Here is an 18,673-nt window from a genome sequence, read left to right as displayed (position 1 = left end):
TCCTGTCACCCCGGATGACAAGGTGGTCCGAGTTCCTTGCCGCTTACTCGTACGAACTGTCACACCGACCCGGCAAGAATATCCCGCACGCAGACGCACTAAGCCGATCACCCCTACCAGACTTGGATGATGACCCAGCACCCACAACAACGACCCTGCAAATAGAGACTCTACCCAGTCCGCTCTTAACCATGCCAGACATTGCCCGGGAAACAAATAAAGACAAACGGCTGGTGCGGGTATTGAGCTGGGTAGAGCAGGGGTGGCCAGAAAATGATGGCAGCGAACAGTTCAAAGCCTTCAGGAACCGGCAAACCGAGCTGTTCACACAGAAATACATACTCTGGGGAGACCGGGTAGTTATACCAGAGGCACTACAGAAAAGAGTACTGGCAATGCTACACGAGGGGCACCCGGGCATTGTCAAGATGAAAGCCCTGGCCAGAAGTTACGCTTGGTGGCCAGGGATGGACAAGCAAATCGAGACATGGGTCACCGGGTGCAACAGGTGCCAAGAGACGAGGTCCACCCCCCCCCGCCGCTCCAGTCCTGGAATGGGAAACCCCCAGGGGACCGTGGTCGCGAATACACATAGACTTTGCCGGACCGACCAAGGGGCATACATTCCTCATCACCATGGACGCCTACTCCAACTGGCTGGAGGTAAGCACCATGAGGACAACAACAACAGAAGCCATCATCAATAAACTTAACAGACTCTTTGTGACACATGGGTTGCCAGATGTCTTAGTGTCGGATAACGGCCCGCAGTTCACGGCATTGGCATTTGAAAAATACCTGGCTGAGAGGGGCATCAGACATGCCCTAACCTCGACGGCTCACCTGGCGGCAAATGGATGGGCGGAATGGATGGTTCAATACACAAAGAAAACCATCCAGAAAATTGAAACCGGCGACATTCAAGAAAAGATAAACAGAATGCTACTCATACAGCATATTATGCCCAGCACGACCACAAACAAAAGCCCAGCAGAACTACTGATGGGCAGGAAATTGAGGTCCCCGCTGGACCGGCTACACCCCACCTACAACCCGGAGAAACCCCCAGATTCCTCCAGCCGGCACCGGGCATTCAACATCAGGGACACGGTCTACGCAAAGAACTTCATGGGAGACCCACTCTGGGTACCTGCGCAAATAACACAGGTAACCGGCCCCCAGTCATACAGACTCCAAACCACGGATGGAAGAAGCTGGAAGTGGCACATCGACCAGCTACGGTCTAGGCTAGCCGCCAACACCCCCGACGCCTCGACAACGACAATCACAAAAAGCAGAGAGGGAGGGGAAACCACAACAACCAAGCAGGGGGACAACAAAAGGCCGGAAACGCCAGCGGAACACCCCCAAACGCAAGCCGAACACCCCCCACCAAAAGATAGCAACGTCCAAATAAACCAGCCATACTCACCAGCAGATCTCGAGCTATCGCAGACGGGGGCTTCACCTGGAAGGTACAGGCAAGGCCAGCTCAACCAGCCCAGAAAGACCAGGCGGGAGCAGCAGGGACTGCAGCTTGACCGACCCAGGTAGACCGGGTAGGAGCGAAAGAAGTCTTACAAGATAACGGCTGGCAGAAACCACAGCATAAATCTTTACTCTGTCCGGCAAACCAGTCCTGGCAATAAATCTTCAGCCTCAGAGCTCTTTGCTGTAACGTCTTCACTCAAATAGTTATTTTGTTCCTGGCAAAATGTACCAGCCCAGCTGTGTCCTTTTATACTCATTAAGGCAACGTGCTAATTTACTGACTTGCCCTTCTCATTCGCTCCAGCTGATTTTGCCTTTTCAACCGTCTTCTATTTTTTACATTTAACCACAAATTTTCCAAGTTCTCATCTCCACTAGAAGACTCTCTCAAAACTTCCCTGTCAGCCATTCCCGGCTGTTGATCAGATAAGGAACCAGAGGAGGTCAAAGGTCCTGACAATTCTAATACATCAGGTCTGTCGTCCTTTGTCACGTCCATCTCCTCATCCTGGTTATCAGTCCAATCAGTAAGCCAGGCCGGTTCATATTGTTCTGCCATAACCTCTTCACTTGAACTCATATCAATCACAGGAGCTGAATCCAAGCCTGGAGCCACAACACTATCCCTCACCGCAGGGCCCTTCCCCTGGGTCTGATGATCCGGATGCGGTTTCGAAGGGAAAAGTTCATGAAAGTCCCGAATGATGTCTGGAGCATTAACTGCAGACGCATCCGTCCATGAGCAAATTTCCGAGTCATCCACTCTCCTCCCGACTAAATACTGAAAACAATCCTTGAGCCAACGCGAATCAGTAACGCTGACCACCGTGTCATCAACCTCCGCCTCCTCACGGGGTGTTGATGGGGAAGTCGTACCAGCTGGAGCATGCAGAGGACAGTCTGGGGAGTCAGGAACCAAAAGAGAGCGATGGAATACAGGGTGAATACGCATGGAGCGCGGTAAGGTGAGCCGGTATGCCACAGGGTTGATAACCGCCTCAATCGGGAATGGACCGATGAAACGATGGTCCAATTTCCTAATTGGGCGATCGATCCGAAGGTGTTTCGTGGACAACCACACCTTGTCACCCACAGCTAACGGAGGCGGTGCTCGGCGTGACCGGTCCGCAAACCGTTTATAGTCCTCTTTCGCTCATTCAAGTTGTTGTCTTACTAAATGGTGGACCGCTTGTAGTTCCTTCAGAAAATCTTGTGTCTCAGGAACCGGTGAATCCATCCAAGTTAATGGGAAGAAGCGCGGATGATAACCTACATTCGCGAAAAATGGCGTTACCCGAGTGGAGGTGTGCTGCGAGTTATTAAAAGAGAATTCTGCCAATGGGAGGTATTTCACCCAATCGCTTTGTCGCTGATTAACAAAACACCTCAAATATTGGGTAAGAATGCCAATCACCTTCTCAGTCCCGCCATCAGTTTCCGGATGGTGCGCTGACGCTAAGCACACCTGAACTTGTAGCGCTGCCATTAACTGTTTCCAAAACTGTGCAGTAAACTGAACCCCACAATCAGAAACCACTCTATCTGGCAGTCCATGCAGACGAAAGATATGCTGTAAAAATAGCTGAGCCGTAGTGCGGGATGAAGGTAATCTCCAACAGGGAATGAAATGAGCCATTTTAGTCAGCATATCAACTACCACGAGTGCACCGTCGTGAAACCCGGCGAGGATGGTAAATGCGTGAGAAAGTCCATGGAGATCACTCCCCATGGTCTGCCCGGAGTCGGCAATGGTTGGAGGAGTCCAGGGCGCACCCGACGCCGCTTTCGCTTGCCTACACTGGACGCAAGAAGCGACGTAAGAGAACACATTGTGACGAACCCGAGGCCACCAAAAGTCCGGGTGACCAAATGCAAGGTTTTATAAAATCCAAAATGGCCAGCAGCGGGGTTATCATGACATTGTGTCATGATGAGAGCTCTCAACGACCTGGTAGGTACGTATAATAAACCCCGATGTCGGAGCAAGTCCTCTTCAATGGACCATGGAGAATCAGGTCCGACGTCCCCCGTCTCTGCTGCGTCACGCATCCAATCGTTGCGCCTCTCGTATGCGAGCCCGCAAGTCTACTGGATCTTGCAGTACGGCCAAGGATTCTGGTGGTAACACCGTTCGTAGAGGAAGAGGATCCTCGGGCCCGATATACTCGGGCTTCCGAGACAACGTGTCTGCCCTCCGATTCTGTCCACTCGGAACATAAGTAACGGAGAAATTGAACCTGGCAAAAAACAACGACCACCGAATCTGGCGTTGGTTCAATTTCTTAGCTGTGGTCAAATGTTCCAAGTTTCGGTGATCTGTCTGAACCTCTACCTTGTGCCGAGCCCCTCTAAATGATGTCTCCTGGTCTCAAAAGCAGCCTTAATGGCCAACAACTCCTTTTCCCAGATGGTGTAATTGCACTCTGAAGCTGTGAGCTTCCTAGAATAGTATGCGCATGGGAAAGAGGCGCGCCATCCTTGAAGCTTGTAACAGTACCGCTCCGATAGCGACATTAGAGGCATCTGTCTCGACCACAAATGGACGATTCAGATCAGGATGCCTCAATATCGGCTCGACTACAAACGCTTTCTTTAAAATGTCAAAAGCCTGTTGTTGCGGGGCCCCCACACAAACGGGACCTTCTTACGGAGGAGCTGAGTTATGGGGTCCATTACTTTAGCAAAGTCCGGGATAAAAGTCCGATAGTAGTTGGCGAATCCCAAAAGACGTTGGACGTCCTTGACTCGACGAGGGGCTTCCCAACTACACAATGCCTTAACCTTTTTAGGGTCCATAGCAATGCCCTCAGGAGAAATGATGTGCCCTAAAAAACTCTATCGACGACTGAAAAAAAGAAACATTTCTCCAGTTTCGCATAGAGCTTATGCTCCCAAAGACGCTGCAGCACTTGATGGACCTGATGAAGGTGGTGATCCCTGGACCGAGAGTAGATTAAAATATCATCCAGATACACCACGACAAACCGATCCAGCATGTCCCGAAAAATGTAGTTCATCAAATACTGGAATACAGCGGGAGCGTTGGTTAGACCAAATGGCATGACGGTGTACTCGAAATGACCATAACGAGTGCCAAACGCCATCTTCCACTCATCCCCCTTGCGCATCCGAACCAGGTTGTAAGCCCCACGCAGATTGAGTTTAGTGAAGATAGTAGCCTCCCGCAACCGCTCCATCAATTCCGGAATGAGCGGTAAGGGATAGCTATTCCTCACGGTGATAGAGTTTAGTCCTCTATAATCACAACAGAGACGCAGTTCTCCTGACTTCTTCTTAACAAAAAGAACGGGAGCCGAAAGAGGAGATGATGAGGGTCGAATAAATCCCCGAGCTAAGTTTTTATCCAAAAACTCTCGGAGTGCAACCAACTCGGGCTCCGACATGGAGTATAATCTCCCCTTTGGCAATGGAGCGTCCGGTATCAGGTCCACAGGACAATCATAAGCACGATGTGGGGGTAATCGGTCTGCCTCCTGTTCGCTGAAAACATTGGAGAAGTCTGACAACTCCGAAGGAATCGAGACAGCAGGAGCGGCGATATCTTGGCCAGCGCAAACATGCCTCAGGTGGTCACACATTGTAGGCTTGGAAAAGAAATGGCGTTCTGCGACCAAGCCACCAACGGATCGTGCAAACGCAACCAGGACATTCCGAGCACCAAAGGGAGATGAAGTTTCGAGGTGACATAAAAACTTATCGCCTCCTCATGATCCCCAATATGCATACGCACTGGCTGAGTAGCACAGCGAACGGGTCCCGACTTGAGTTCACGCCCATCTACGGTTTCCACCTTAATGGATGGATTCACAGGAATCAAAGGAATTCCAAAATGTTTAACAAAAGCACAGTCCATAAAGCTGGTTGTAGCCCCTGAATCCACCAGCGCAACGGCAGGAATTCCTTCCTTCTGGGACTATAAGAAGATACAAGTGTCCAAAAGTAAATGCCGAGGAGGAGCAGGATTTACTTCGGCAATTTGGGATGGGGGTGGAGGATGTGCCCGACCTAGGGTTTCCCTGAGGACGGGCCTACCCCGTTTCCCGATGGGCCAGGAGTGGTTTCAGACACAGGTCGGCGAGTCCTTCTCCGAGTGCAGGAATTTGCAAAATGTCCCGGACCCCCGCAATAAAGGCACAAGCCTTCCTGGAACCTTCTCGAACGTTCTCGCACCGTTAAGCGAGGGCGGAGTGTGCCTAACTCCATCGGCTCCTCAACATTAACCGTGGGTTGGAAAACTCTCGGTGGCGTGGGTTGTGCACGAAAAAACAAAGATGGTTCCATAACGAGCCGTTTGCGTCCACGTTGCTGTAAACGAGCTTCAATTCGTAAGCACTGTACTATCAATGCATCCAAAGTTAAAGCCCACTCTGCATGGACCAGCTCATCTTTGATGGCATCAGACAAGCCTTCCTGGAATGCAGCCATATGAGCCGGTTCGTTCCAGTTAGAGTCCATACACAGCAAACGAAATTCTGCAACGTATTCCTGCAGGGAACGTTTCCCCTGATTAATGTCCCGTAACCGTCTGTCCACAGTTTGTATCTTAATTGGGTTCTCAAACATCACTCTCATTTGTTGAAGAAAACCCTGGAAATTATTCAACAACGGGCTATCTTGAACTAACAAGGGAGTAGCCCAATTAGCAGCCTGCCCGGTTAATAAACTGATCATAAATCCTACTTTAGACTGGTCAGTTGGGAAGTCTTCAGGCCTCAGAGAGATAAACAATTGGCATTGACCCATAAATGCCGGGAACCTGTCCATTTGCCCAGAAAATTTCTCCGGCATGGATACTGGGCTTTTCCTCACAGGAGGGGCAGGGGGAACAGCAGCAGGGCTTGGTAAGCTGGAAACATAATTCAGCAATTGTGTTACCTGATTCTGAAGCGTCACATTGCTTTGCAGTAGCTGATTAATTTGTTGTTGTTGCTGCTCTACCAAACGCTGCAGTTGATTTGAATCCATCTTGCTTTAAAGATGGTTTGTTTGGGCCAGAAACAATAATGTTATGACTCCCCTTCGAAATTCAAACGAACAAAACAGAAAGCAGCCATTTCACAATTAAATCAAACGGAAAGAAGTCTTACAAGATAACGGCTGGCAGAAACCACAGCATAAATCTTTACTCTGTCCGACAAACCAGTCCTGGCAATAAATCTTCAGCCTCAGAGCTCTTTGCTGTAACGTCTTCACTCAAATAGTTATTTTGTTCCTGGCAAAATGTACCAGCCCAGCTGTGTCCTTTTATACTCATTAAGGCAATGTGCTAATTTACTGACTTGCCCTTCTCATTCGCTCCAGCTGATTTTGCCTTTTCAACCGTCTTCTATTTTTTACATTTAACCACAAATTTTCCAAGTTCTCATCTCCACTAGAAGACTCTCTCAAAACTTCCCTGTCAGCCATTCCCAGCTGTTGATCAGATAAGGAACCAGAGGAGGTCAAAGGTCCTGACAATTCTAATACATCAGGTCTGTCGTCCTTTGTCACGTCCATCTCCTCATCCTGGTTATCAGTCCAATCAGTAAGCCAGTTCTCATCTCCACTAGAAGACTCCCTCAAAACTTCCCTGTCAGCCATTCCCGGCTGTTGATCAGATAAGGAACCAGAGGAGGTCAAAGGTCCTGACAATTCTAATACATCAGGTCTGTCGTCCTTTGTCACATCCATCTCCTCATCCTGGTTATCAGTCTAATCAATAAGCCAGGCCAGTTCATATTGTTCTGCCATAACCTCTTCACTTGAACTCATATCAATCACAAGAGCTGAATCCAAGCCCGGAGCCACAACACCTTTATGTCATCACTTTTGTTTTCTAAACATGTATGAGTCCTAATTTTCACTTTTTGAATTATTGTTTCATTTTGCTTTTTGCTTCAAAAGTTGACTGGTGGTCAACTAGTGGTTTAATGCTGATTTATTTCAGAGTCCTTTCTGAACTCTAATTGCTTTTTCTTTTTCTTTCTTTGTGATATATATTATTCTGGATAATCTCTGTACCCTCTGTATGGATGTGCGCTAGTGTTCAGGAGATAAAGAGTTCTCAGACTCTCACCACTGGATCTCTGTATTTTTTGAATTTGCAAAATATCTGGTGTTTATTTCTATTGAATTTTTATCATAATTGTGTATTAAAATATAGAGGAAAACATCCCTTTTTGTTCTTTGTTCACTGATCAAGTTTCACAGATTAAAATCTGTACTTGTTTTTGTTACGGGAAAATAAATTCTGAGTTTTAAAGGTACTTCTCCATTCATGAAAAGAAGAATAAGAAAAAAAAAGTCCACCTTCATGATCATATTCTTAGTGAAGAAGTGGTATTTGCCAGTTCTCTGAACTACTCAAAATTTCCACTACCAGTTCTACAGAACTGGTCAGAACCTACTGAATACCACCTCTGGTTTGCTGTTATTACACTGGTACCTGTGGCATAAGTGGAGGGTGGGGAGAGTTCAATTAAGAATCAGCAACTGAGTTGAAGATATTTCATAAACTCCAAAACAATCATACCATATTATGATTCTGTGGTGCAGTCATATTGTCTACATCTATTTATATTCATAACGATAACTTAAAGCAAGAAACATAAAGTTCCATATTGGGAAATTAAAACAAGAATATAAAAGGTTATGAAGAAAGAATATATTCATTATGAGAAACATATTCAGCTGGGGGGGAAATTGAGGAGATGCAGTAGAGATTATAAATGTAGTAGAGAAACATTGTGCCTTTATCTTGATGGTATAATTCAGAGGAATCCAGTTAAATTGATTAGCAGTAAATTTAAGATATAAAAATAGTTTTCTTCAATAATTAAAACAAATACTACTAATGAATAGCCACTGGCTTGATTCATTTTAGAAAAAGGGTAGAGAAGTACCTGGAAAATATCTGTAATGATGAACAGCTATTGTTATTGTCGTATCGGCCGATACGATCATAGAAGACGCGAGGCAGTGACTGGTTTTAGCTCTTTTTATTCAGGTTTTTAAAATCTGCCACCGGCTGGGTGTGCGGCGGCTTATATTGAACTGGTGCCGGGTGCCGCGGTTAATGACAGCCATTCGAATCGCCAGCGATCGGCTCGGCCAATCGCGGTCACTTCGGAACGGCCAATCAGTGCCACGCGCTCAGCCAATCCAGTTGCTGTGCGCTTGTCCAATCAGGGGTGCAGGATTCCAGGAATGCAAATGTCCATACAGAACACCCCTCCCCTCTTGGTTTGGTCCTACGTGATGTAGTCCCGTAAGTAGGCGGGGCTCCGTACTTGCCTACTGGACCTGCGCAGGTTAGTTGTCTCTTGGCTGCCGACCGGTTCGGTCGGGGTCTGTGTCGCTCTCCGCCTCGTCGATGGAACTGCCTGGAAGGGTGAGTCAGGCCTCTCGCCGCAGCTCCCTCCTGGGCTCCCCGGGCTGGTCAAGTTGCTGGCTTCGCTGCTCCCGCTCAGGCTTCCCGGGCTGGTTGAGCTGGCTTGGCTGCTTCTTCCAGGCGAGGCTTGAGCGGGTCGTTCCTGGTGCTTCGGTAGGTGAGTATTCCTGGTTTCTTTTTGATGGGGTTGTCTGTTTTGTTCTTTGGGGTTTCCCTCCCCTCTTGGTTGGTGTTTTGGTGTTCCCTCTCTGTTCCTGGTTCTCTGTTTCTGTGTGCTTGCGTGTCGGTTGTATTTTCCATGCGTGGTTCTCGATCTTAGCTGATCGATGTGTCGTTTCCATGCTCGCCCGTCGTTTGTTAGTAGCTGGTACGAGCGGGGACCTGTTACCTGGGTTATCGTTGCCGGTATCCAGAGTGGGTCCCCTGTGAAGTTCTTTGCATAGACCGCGTCTCCTGGTGTGAACGTCCGGTGCTTGCTGGAGGAGTCGGAGGGTTTTTCTGGGTTGTATGTGGGGTGCAGGCGGTCGAGTGGTGATCGCAGCTTTCTTCCCATCAGCAGCTCTGCCGGGCTCTTGTTCGTTGTTGTGTTCAGGGTTATGTGTTGTATGAATAACATCCTGTTGATTTTGTCCTGTATTTCCCCGGTTTCGATTTTTTGGATCGTCTTTTTCGTGAATTGGACCATTTTTTCCGCCCTTCCGTTTGCTGCCAGGTGAGCCGGTGCTGTCAACACGTGCCGGATCCCCCATTCTGCCAGGAATCTTTCAAAGGGTAGCGCAGTGAACTGGGGGCCGTTGTCGGATACGATGACATCTGGGAGGCCGTGGGTTGCGAATAATTTGCTGAGTTCCTTGATGACGGCTTCGGTGGTGGTTGTTCTCATGTTGCTTACCTCCAGCCAGTTGGAGTAAGCGTCTACCGTCACCAGGAACATGTGTCCTTTGGTTGGTCCAGCAAAATCTATGTGAATCCTGGACCATGGCCCTCTGGGGGTTTCCCATTCCAGGATTGGGGCAGCGGGAGGGCTCGGTCTGGATTCTTGGCATTGCTTGCACGATGCCACCCAGGCTTTGATTTCTTTGTCCATCCCTGGCCACCAGGCGTGACTTCTGGCCAGGGCTTTTGTTCTAACGATGCCAGGGTGCCCTTCGTGCAGCATGTCCAAGACTCTTTTCTGTAGTTTTTCCGGGATTATGACTCTGTCTCCCCACAGTAAACAGCCCTTTTGTGTGAAGAGTTCTGTTTGGCGGCTTCGGAAAATTCTGAATTGTTCATCATTGTCTTTTTCCGGCCACCCTTTCTCCACCCATCTTAGAACCCGCACCAGATGTTTGTCTTTATTTGTTGCCAGGGCTATGTCTGATGCGGTTAGGGGGAGGTTGGGTAAAGTTTTTATGCTCAGGGTGGACATGGTGGGTGCTGGGTCAGCGTCCAGATCGGGTAGCGGTGTGCGGCTCAGTGCGTCTGCGTGTGGGATTGACTTACCGGGGCGATGGTCTAGCCGGTAATTGTAGGCGGCGAGGAATTCGGACCACCTTGTCATCCTTGGGGATATGATGTTCGGGGTGGCCCTGTCCCCTGCCAGGATTCCAAGCAGTGGTTTGTGGTCTGTGATGATGGAAAAAGTCCTGCCATAAAGGTACTCGTGGAACTTTTTTACGGCCGCGATGATTGCCAGGGCCTCCTTGTCCAGCTGGCTGTAATTCCTTTCCGGTTTTGAGAGAGTCTTTGAAAAGAAAGCGATGGGTGCTTCTTTTCCATCAGTGAGGGTGTGGCTGAGGATGGCCCCGACGCCGAAAGGGGACACGTTGCACATTACGGTTAGGGGTAGTGTCTCGCTGTATTGGATGAAAACAGCGTCCGATGTGAGCAGGTCTTTTGTTCGGTTGAATGCGTCTTCCTCTCGCCTTCCCCAGCTCCAGGTGGCTGTCTTGTCGAGCAGCCTATGCAACGGTTCCCCCGGGGTTGCCTTTTGGGGCAGGAAAACATTATAGAAGTTAATCAACCCCAGAAACGCCTGCAATTCAGTTTTATTTCTTGGTCTGGGGGCTTCCTTGATGGCTCTGATTTTTTTTTCTGTTGGGTGAATCCCGTGCTGGTCTAGGAGGTACCCTAGGAACTCGACTCTTTCTGTGTGCAGCTGGCACTTCTCTTTCTTGACTTTTAGCCCTGTGTCTCTGAACCTTTGAAGCACCTCCCTCAGGCGGCTTTCCAGTTGTTTTTGGTCAGCCACTGACACCAGCACGTCGTCAAAATAGGGCACTACCCCTTTGATGCCCTGGAGCAGCCTCTCCATTAAACTTTGGAAGACTCCCGGGGCTACGCTGACTCCAAACTGGAGCCTCTTGCAGCGGAATGCCCTGCGGTGGGTGACTATGGTTTGTGCTTCTGCGGTTTCCTCGTCAACCGGCAGTTGCTGATAAGCTTGTGCCAGGTCGAGTTTGGCGAAAATCTTGCCTCCCCCCAGTGAGTGCAGAAGGTGCTGTACCACCGGGACAGGGTAAGCGCTCTGTTGCAGTGCGCGGTTGAGGATTGCCTTATAGTCACCGCAAATTCTCACTGACCCATCTGGTTTTACTGGGATGACTATAGGGGTCTCCCACCTGGCATGGTCTGTTGGCTCGAGTACTCCCTGTTCGATGAGCTTATTTAGTTGCTCGTCGATTTTGGGCCTGAGTGCAAAGGGTACTCGCCGGGGTTTGAGGCGGATTGGGGCGATGGCGGGGTCTAGGCTGAAGGTTATCGGGGCCCCTCGGTACTTGCCTAGGCTGCCGTCGAAGACCTCTTGGAAGTCCCGCGCGAGCTGCTCCTCCCAGTCCGTCTCGGCGATGTGGTTGGTGCCAGTCACCTCTATTCCCAACAGCGCGAACCATTGTAGTCCCAAGAGGCTGGGGCGGTCCTTCTCTATGATGGTTAGGGGGAGTATCTCGGTGCGCCCCTTAAATGTGACTTTGAAGTGTCCGATTCCTACCACGGGGATGCGGTTTCCCTGGTAGTCCTTGAGGATGAGTTTCTGGCTTTCCAGTTCTCGCCGATGTATGGTTGGCACCAAACGCTTGATTTCCTGCCATGTGACCATGGAGAGGTAGGACCCGGAATCCAACTCCATTTTGCATGAGCGGTCTTCAATGGCCACCTCCACGTGGACCTTTCGGCCATCCCAGTTGGATGAATGGCCGATGATGGCCGTCTGGTGGGTTTCTTCTCGTTGTCGGGCCTCGTTGAAATGCCTGTTTCTTCCTTCTCGGCTCCACCAGCCCTCGGTGTTTCGGTCTCGGGTCCTTGAGGGGGTGCAGTCTTTTCTCCACGGGCTGCTGTCTCGGCGCTGGGGGCTGTGGTTCCTTTTAAAACGGCACACCTTGGCGATGTGGCCCCGTTTGTCGCAGTGCCGGCATATTGCATCGAAGAAACAGCATTCCGACCGTGGGTGATCGCCGCCGCACCCGGCGCACTGGGACCTCGACTTACGGCTCCGCTGCTCGCGCCGGTCTCATTCCGTCTGTAGCCGGTGGATGTCTTCCTCGTCATCCTCGGAGTCGGTGGGGGAGTCGAGGTCGCCGTGGTGTGTGGAGGAGGTTGTTCGGCGGGTGGTCTCGGTCTGCCTCTCGGGGCTCGGGGTCGTCTCGGTCGTGGCTGGGCGATCCGTGGTGCTCGCTTGCCGCATCCGGGCCGCTGATTTCCTGGTCGCTTCCGCTGCGGTTGCCTCGGCGAGGGCGTTGGTGAGGGATATGTCGCCCCTCGCCATGAGCCGGCTTTGCAGGACGGGGTCTTTGAGGCCGAGGATGACGCAGTCTCGCAGGGCTTCGTCAAGATCGGTGAACCCGCACAGGCCCGCGAGGTCCCATAGATCAGCCATGAAGTCGCCCTCTTTTTGATCCCGCCAGTAGAAATCGTGTCGGCGGATGAGGGTGGGCACGGCGGGCGCAGAGTGGCTTCGCAGCAGGGGCTCGAGGTCGGCCCAGTCCATTGACTTTACGTCGAGGGGTTTGGCGAGGGCCTTCGCCATCTTAAACACTGCGGGCCCGCAGTGGGTCAAGAACACGGCCCTTTTTTTCTGCCCATTTGAGTCTTTGAGATTGCTGCTCTCCAAGAACATGAGGAATCTATCGATGTAGGATTCCCAGTCCTTGGCAGCTTGGTTGAAAGGTGCGGGTGGTGCGGTGCCGCTGGCCATGTTGCCTGTTGCTGTTCCGCGTGCCACGTGCGATGTGGGTCTTGCTTCAGGATCCCACCTTTGTCGCCAGTGTCGTATCGGCCAATACGATCATAGAAGACGCGAGGCAGTGACTGGTTTTAGCTCTTTTTATTCAGGTTTTTAAAATCTGCCGCCGGCTGGGTGTGCGGCGGCTTATATTGAACTGGTGCCAGGCGCCGCGGCCAATGACAGCCATTCGAATCGCCCACGATCGGCTCGGCCAATCGCGGTCGCTTTGGAACGGCCAATCAGTGCCGCGCGCTCGGCCAATCCGGTTGCTGTGCGCTTGTCCAATCAGGGGTGCAGGATTCCAGGAATGCAAATGTCCATACAAAACAGTTATATCAAAATGAAATCTGGATTTCAGAGATAATATACAAATATTTAAAGAGACTTGAAGACAAAAGACAAGGTCATTTATCAAAAAGCACAACAAAGAATATTCTTTCTGCACCAACTCAAATTGCCAAAGGAGCTGCTGATACAGTTCTACAGAGGAATTATTGAGTCTGTCATCTGCACCTCTATAACTGTCTGGTTTGGTTCTGTAACCCAATAAGACAGACACAATCTTCAAAGAGTAATTAGGACTGCAAAAAAAAACACAATTACTACCAACTTACCTTCATTCGAGGACCTGTATGCTGCACGAATCAAAAAGAGGGATGTGAAAATATTTACAGATCCCTCACATCCCGGACATCAACTGTTTCAACTCCTACCCTCAAAATGATGCTATAGAGCACTGCACACCAGAACAACTAGAACCAAGGACAGTTTTTCCCCCGAACGCAATCACTCTGCTAAACAATTAATTCCCTCAATACTATCCAACTATTTATAAAATCTGCATTATTATTACTATTAATCTTCTCATCACTCCTTATTGCCCATCCCCTCATACTTTGAATGTATGACTGTAACTTCGTTGCTTGAATCCTTACAATTTATGTTGACCATTTCCTAGTATGATTGGATTGCTTATTGTACCTTATGCCTATTATTAAGTGTTGTACCTGATGATTCTGACTCTTGATGAATGTATCTTTTCTTTTATGTACACTGAAAGCATTTGCACCAAGATGAATTCCTTGTGTGTCCAATCACACTTGGCCAATAAAGAATTATATTCTATTCTATAAATAATTCTATTTGTTACAATTTGGAATCATTGGAGTCAAGCTATTCTCCAAAGAACTTGAGAATAGGACAGAAGCAATGGGTGGAAACAAATCAAGGAGAGAAGCAACTTAGAACTAAGGAGAAATTTCCTGACAATTAGTTAGGATAATTAATCAGTGGAACAACTTGCCTCCAGAGGTTGTGAATGCTCCAACACTGGAAGTTTTTAAGAAGAGATTTGATAACCATTTGTCTGAAATTGTATAGGGTTTCTGTCTAAGCAGGGGGTTGGACTAGAAGACTTCCAAGGTCCCTTCCAACTCTATTCTATTCTATTCTATTCTATTCTATTCTATTCTATTCTATTCTATTCTATTCTATTGCAACTTTTGTTGTAGCAAAATGTAACAGTAATATATTTTAAGTTTAACACTTGTATATAAACATAATAAAATTTAGACAGTTATTGGATTTTGAGGAAGAACATGCACCACAGAATTAATTTCCTGTTAAGAGGGAATCATGCATCACCTTAAACTGAAAAGCCAGATGCTCCTTTTCCTGTGCCTCAAAACTCTAAAAATTTATCCCAGTTAACATTGAGCCAAAAACTCTTTTTCAATTTCCTAGAAATTGTGCATCTATTCAAAAACAGATGTTTATTTCTCTCTCTCATTCTCAGCATGCTTTTGTATTATATTTGGTGGTTTATTTGAATTTATGTTATTGTTACCAGTAAAAGAAGACCCAATTTTGTTTGTTTTTTATTGCATATTTACCACCTCTGTAGCACTGTCTTTGCTGAAGTGGATAAGTGTGTGGCCATACAGTACAAGATAGGAAACTTACATACATACTCCCCATACATAATAGTTAAAGAAAATCTAGGAACTTTAAACCTTATTTATGACACTGTTGCTAAAATTTTATTCTACTCTAAATAACAACTGAATGGTATTATTTTTTCAAGAGAAATGATAAAAGAGAAGAATTATTAAAAAGAAGAAGCAAATCTTGGCATAGCACTGATTTCCTTGTAACAGGATGTAAATCAACAGTTGTTACAAGTACAATAGGGAAAAATGCTTTTCGGTTTGTTTATAATCTCACACCTTTAAACATTAATCATATCTAAAATATGGGTAGTTCAGGATACTTCCCCATGCAAAGTCATTGTGAACAGATATTTCCCATATATATTTCTATTGAAGTTGTTTATGTTCAATTTATTTTCAGGATTCCTGTTAACAGTTCTACCAAAATATAGTATAAAATCCTGAATCAAATCATTACAGTGAAAACCAGCTGTCTTCCTAATTTGAGATACTGTAAATGTGTTGGAATTTAATTTCCATCTTAGCCAAAGGATGGTGCTGGGAAACAAAATATGTATATGTTAGCTTATTTTCCACTGCAGCCCTAACCTTAAATTACAGTTGATATGATGCAGGTTGAATCTTTTTTTTTTTCTTCAAACATGACATAAATAAACATTTAGCAAACAATTTTTCTCTGGCTCTTAGATTCTTCACCAAAATCATTAGATTCTTCACCAAAACTATTTATTCAGAGTCAATGCCTCTAGACTGATGTGTAGACTTGATATGTAAAATATTTAAATTAACCTATCATATCTGAAGATGGTGGCGCATAACTAGGAAAGTAAGGCTCTCACTCTGCTGGTCAATTGATCATGAGTGGGGCTCTTACTGTTTCCCTTACTGATTGAAGTAAATTGATTATAAATAGATTTACTGATCATCCCCAATCAAAAAACTCTGTTAAGTCGCCACCTGCATCAGTTATTGGTAGTAATCACCAGATCCTGTGACAGAGGGCTGTTTTCTGGAGTGCTTATCACCCTTAATTACTGCCCTTAAAGACCACTTACACCGGAGATCCCAGGGCACCGGAGCTCCTAATTCCTTGATAGCACTGTAACCCAGAGCCCGTTGGAGCCTTTACCACCCATAAAAACCACCGCCTGCACCGGAGATCCTGGGGAGCCAGAGCTCCTAATTCATTGGGGAGCACTGTAGCCCAGAGCCTGTTGGAGCCTTGATCAATGGTAGAACTCCAACCGCTGAACTTCCAATGGCTGAGTGCCTTCCCGCCTAAAAATCGCTGGCCAAAGATCAGAAAATCCATGTGAAGACTGACCTGGATCTCTAAGATCACTGATTGAAAATCAGAAAATATGAGGTTTAAGAAGAGGGACCTTCTGCTAAAAGACCTTCATTCACGCTTCCACCCTAACACATGCTCTCTTCCTATAATCCCAGGAGTCATTCAAACCAAATCTTCTTCTCCCCCAGTATACTGCCTTCACCCCCAGTATTCTTTCTTCTCTAATTTTCTCAGTACAACACTGTTGAATTGATTATTTGATTTTAACTAATCGATTAATTATTTTTTACAATATATCATTCAGAACCAGCTCCTTACCGAACCTATGGTCTTTAGCAATGGTCATCCCTATCTTCAAAAAAGGTGACTCCTGCCTGGTTGAAAACTACAGACCAATCTGCAAAGTTAAGGAATCAATTATTAATCAATGTATTACCTTCCACCTAGAGTCAAACAACTTACTCTCCAATAAACAATTTGGTTTCAGAAAAAATTGTCCTTCAATTTGCAATTTCTATACTGCAAAAATATATGGACTACACTACTTGTCCAGGGTAAAGCAATAGATGTAATTTACATAGATTTCTGCAAAGCCTTTGACTCAGTGATACATGACAAACTACTATTAAAATTAAACTCTTACGGCATTTCCATATCCCTTCATAAGTGGATTACTGCCTTCCTGTCAATCAGGCAACAAATATTTAAAATAGGAAATGCCCTAACAAACTCTACACCAGTTAACAGCAGTGTTTCCCAAGGGAGCATTCTAGGACCCACACTCTACACTCTATATAAATGACCTTACAAGCAACTGTGTCCTCTTCACTGATGATGTAAAACTATTCAACACCACTGACAATGCTACCCTCCTTCAAAGCAACCCTGATGATGTGTCTGAATGGTCAAACAGTTGGCAACTCCAAATCTCAACCAACAAATGCTCTGTCCTACACATTAGTAAAAGAAATTAATACAAGCTAGGCAGATATGACCTCATTGACAACCCTCACTCTGTCAAGGACTTTGGAGTACTCATATCAAATGACCTAAGTGCCAGAACTCACTGCAACAACATTGCCAAAAAAGCTTTAAGTGTTGTAAATCTAATCTTACAAAGCTTCTGCTTCGGTAATACTGATTTGCAAACTAGGGCATACAAAACCTTTGCTAGACCAATACTTGAATACAATCCCACTGTCTGGAATCCACACTGTTTATCAGAAATTAATACAATTGAGCAAGTCCAGAAGTATTTTACAAGAAGAGTATTACACTCCTCTGTTCACAATAGAATACCCTATACCACCAGACTTGAGATTCTAGGCTTAGACATCCTTGAACTACACTGGCTAAGATTGGACCCAAGCATAGTACATATAATTATCTATTACAATGTCTTATCAGTTAATGAATAGTTCAGCTTTAGCCACAACATCACAAGAGCACACAACAGATATAAACTTAATGTAAACCACTCCAAACTTGATTGCAGGAAGTACGATTTCAGCAACAGAGTGGTCAATGTCTGGAACTCACTACCTGACTCTGTTGTCACAAGGTCAAACTCTCACTCCTTTACCCTTAAACTAACCTCTATTGACCTTACCCCACTCCTAAGAAGTCTGTAAGGGAGATGCATAAGCACACAATTGTGCCTACTGTCCCTGTCCTATTGTCCCCAATTATTAGTACCTATTTCATGTATGTTTATTCTTATTTCTATTATATTGTAAGCATTTGACAAATAAAATAAACAAATAAATAAATAAATCTGAAGGACCCACAATGTTGAAAATACTATATGCATATAGTCCTCTGCTTACTGACAGTTTACATTCCAAAAGGCTGTTGTATATCCATTTTCAAAATATATTTATATAATTAGAAGTAATAATCTGATTATATTTTAGTTTTCTGCCCAGCTGGAAGTAACTCCTTTGAAATGTTATTTGACGTTCTTAAAATGGTAAACTAGCAGCAGTTTCAGGTTCAACCCATCAAAAGCATTGCAACTTTGTAGGACAGTTTTAAAACTGGGCATTGTGCCAGCATTTTCTTCCAATAAAGTCCCACTTCAGTGAATATTTGCTGAGGAAAATAGCCATTTTCCTTAGTGACCTCCTTGACAGTTTCCAGGAACTCCTTGACAGTATCCTCATCTGCACTCGCTGCCTCACTACTCATTTTTTCATTCTTAAGCTTCACACAAGCCTTAAAATATAGGAACCACATTTATTTGTATCTTCAGCAGGACCAGCCTTCTGTTGCAAACCATAGAATAAATGTTTAACCTTCTCCTGGCTAAAAGAACATGATGCTGATCTTTAATCCACATGCTGAGCATT

General features: G+C 46.4%; 1 pseudogene; it reads left to right on the top strand.

The window, feature by feature from the left end:
- Nucleotides 1–13,087: 13,087 nt before the first annotated feature.
- LOC148124080 (uncharacterized) lies at nucleotides 13,088–17,956 on the top strand (annotated as a pseudogene).
- The last annotated feature ends 717 nt before the right edge of the window (nucleotides 17,957–18,673 follow it).

This window comes from Pseudonaja textilis, chromosome Z, assembly GCF_049901715.1.
Source record: "Pseudonaja textilis isolate UNSWEBS1 chromosome Z, rPseTex1.2, whole genome shotgun sequence".
Lineage (NCBI taxonomy): Eukaryota > Metazoa > Chordata > Lepidosauria > Squamata > Elapidae > Pseudonaja > Pseudonaja textilis.
Note: the sequence above shows the minus strand (reverse complement) of the source record. Positions and strands in the feature narration are given on the sequence as shown.